Source organism: Lipotes vexillifer, unplaced genomic scaffold (assembly GCF_000442215.2).
Source record: "Lipotes vexillifer unplaced genomic scaffold, Lipotes_vexillifer_v1.1 scaffold213, whole genome shotgun sequence".
Classification (NCBI taxonomy): domain Eukaryota; kingdom Metazoa; phylum Chordata; class Mammalia; order Artiodactyla; family Lipotidae; genus Lipotes; species Lipotes vexillifer.
The window spans coordinates 4,728,419-4,731,748 of record NW_006780610.1 but is presented as its reverse complement, the minus strand read 5'-3'; positions in this window follow the sequence as shown (position 1 = coordinate 4,731,748).

Genomic DNA, 3,330 nt, shown 5'->3' with positions numbered 1-3,330 from the left:
CGCGGGCCCAGCCGCTCCGCGGCATGTGGGATCCTCCCGGACCGGGGCACGAACCCGTGTCCGCTGCATCGGCAGGCGGACTCTCAACCACTGCTTCACCAGGGAAGCCCCCATCTTCCTTCTTGCTTTCACTTCTTCAATAAATGGTCTAAACCCCTTCCCCTATTACAACCTATTCCTCTTACTGCTTATCCCATTGGGACCTGCTTCCACCCTGGTCACCCTCTGAGGACTATTCTGGTTAAAGTCATCAGCTGACTCTTGTTACTAATTCAAAGACTTTTTTTTTTTAAAAAAGCTTTTATTTGATTGAACCTCTCTCTGGAGTTTGATGCTATCAGTCACTTTTTCCTTAAAATATTCTACTCTTTTGACTTTCTGACAATATGATCTTTTGATTTTCCCTCCACCTCTCAGACCAACGCTTCTTTGGTTTTTGTTCACCAATCCTTGTTTCCCGGAGGTCCATCTTTGGTCCCCAGCCTCCCCCTCCATTGCCTCTCCTCTCTCCTTCTCTTCTTCTCACTCCTTCCACTCTCCTACACTTATCTATCACTATTCGCCCACGATGCCTGTCTTAGGTCAAGTCATCAGAAACAGGCTGTAAGATGGAGAACTGCTGAGTTGAAGCCAGGGAGCCCAGACTTTGTGCCCCTGCAGCGAGCTGGCCCCGGGGAGGGGGCATGGAAGTGGGTGAGGCAGCCTCCTTCTAAAAGGCAATTCCTGAAGAACAGCCTAGTGAGAGCAGACAGCAGCAATGCTCTCTGTCACTTGGGGAAGTGAGTGCCTTGGTCCCGAAGTGGGGGGGGCGGTCTGGGCAGCATCACAGCATCCACGGTACAATCCCAAGTCTGAATTTATAGTCCTGACCTTTTTCTGTGCAAGTACCACGCTTACCTAGCCAACCACTGCCGAACGTACACACTCACATGGTACAGTTCCCCAAATGCCATGTGCTGCATCCACCATTGCCTCTCTCTGCCTAGCATGTGCTGTCCGTGTCTATATTCATTAATTCCACATACGTTTGTTGAGTGCCCACTCTGCTGTGCCGGGACCTGGGCACTGGCCAGGGGCTTGCTGGAAGTTAGCTCTTGGGCCTGGAATCAACCTGCCAGGTCCAGGAAGGCTCAATGGGCCTCCCGGGCTGATGGAAGGCGGGGTAGCACGAAGCCCACCCAGGCAGAGCCACGCTCACCTATTCTGGAAGCTCCTTGTAGCCAAGCAGTGGGAAGTGAAGGGAAAAGGTGACCCCAGGGGGATATGGGGCAGACGGGGGCTCAGATGACAGGCCAGATGCTTGTGGGCTTTGGGGAAAGTGGAGCAGGTCACCCCCAGCCCCGTTTAACCCCCGCTTGGCTTCCTGGAAAACCCACAGGCAGTTACCTGCTGGTCCAGCTCCCCTGCTGAGGGAATTGGCCTGTAGTCCCTGATGGCGCCGTGAAGTCAGAATCATAGGCAGATCTTGTGCACATACATGTACGTGTCCACAAACAGACCTGTGCCCCTCATGCACAGACACAGGATCATGCCTCCAATTCCCCCACAGGTGTGCTGTGAGCACGTCCACGCTCCCCACATACGTACACACATGGACAGGTGCGTCACAGCTGCAGGCACGGCCACCGCCTAGGGTCCACACTCACCACCCCCACCCGCCGTGTCCATCTTCCCGCTGGCACACGCAGAGAGCACGCAGGCAGAGACTCTCCCGACATTCTCACGTGCTGGTGTGAGCTCACACTGGGCACGCTAGTGTGGGAAGCCTGAGTGACAGATGTCAGACCAGTCCACGACCTTGCTGGGCATCTGCTAAGTCCCTGCGGCAGGCCAGGGAGGATCGTGGCTCCGGGGCTGCATCGTCAGCCTCCGGAGGGGAGAGGTGAGCCTTTTCTCTTCTCTCCTTTTGGAGCCCGCCTTCTGAAGTGCCACAAATAAGTATTCAGTTCCCTTCCCTCCCCAGAGACCAAGCTGCTCTCTAAATACCAAGGCAGGAAATTGGGGACTTAAAAAGGTCATAACCAAATATCTGGGAGGGTGGTATTTAGTGAGGAAGTGGCTCCTGGAGGGGGAACCTCAGACCCCAGTGGGGAGCCTTTGTTAACAGCCCCATTTGCTGCCCTGGGTACTGGTTGCTGGACCCGGAGTGGGAGGCGTCGGGGAGCAGCAGACTCCATCCTCCGGGGCAGGGCTGCCTCGGAGCAGGGGGACAGACCTCCAAGGGCAGGAGTGGGCTTTTTGTGGTCACGGTCAGCTCTGGGTGGGCAGAAATAGCAGCCCTTTAAGTGGAGATCCCAGGGATGGGGGGCCAATGGAGGTCTCCACTTTTTTCTGAGGGGCACATGGAAGAAAGCAGGACGTCAGTCACCACCCCAGGACCATGGGGGCCTGGCAGGAGCCCAAAAGCCCATCGCTCTGCTTCCAGACTTAGGCAGAGAGGTTTCTGGGACAGAATAGTAACTCTTCCCTTAGGGAATACTCCCCTTCCTCCCTCCTTTCCTTTTTAAATAGTTAAGGTGAAAAAAATGGAAAAAAAAGAAAAGATTACTTAACAGCTTGACAGCACAATTCCCCTTAAGGTCTTTGTTTAGGGAAATACCTTGATAAGCTGCTTGGGCGAGAAGGTGAGCTCCTGAGGGCAGGTGTTGGCAGGAGTCAAGGCAATAAGAACAACAAATTGGCTAAACTGTTCTGCAGAGAAAGTGAGAGCAAGTAGTTTCTGTCTGGAGAGGAAAGGAGAGAGAAAGCCATGGGGGAGGGGCAGGGAGAGGCAGGGGAGAGTGCGAGGCCGGCCACGCTGGATCTGCTGCTTCCCGCTCTCCACATCCTGTCCCATCCCTCCTCCACCCTGCCCTGTGTGCTAGCCTTACTCCCACCAGCCTCCTCTGCCTCTGGCTTCCGGTTGGGTTTGGCCAATGGGAAGCCCTGACGGGAGATGCGGGGAGAGGAGAGAGGCTGGGGTATTTACTCCCTGGCTCCCTGCCTGCCTCTGCCTGAGGTCACAGGTGCTGTTGGGAGGCCCCGTCCACTATGGCTACGCATACAGTCCTGCTTCTTTCTTCCCAGTTCAGCCAGACCTGTTTACTGGGATGCTGGGAGGACTTCACTACAGCCAGGGTGAGACTTGGGGACAGGATGCTACTGTCTGCTTCTAGCTTGCGATCGCCACAAAGAGAGCGTAGAGATGGAATGTTGTGCCCCCCCCCATTCATATGTTGAAGTCCTAACCCTCAGTGAGATGGTCTCAAGAGGTAGGACCTTTGGGAAGTGACAAGGTCATGAGGGTGGAGTGCTTGTGAATGGGATTAGTGCCCTTATAAGGAGATACCC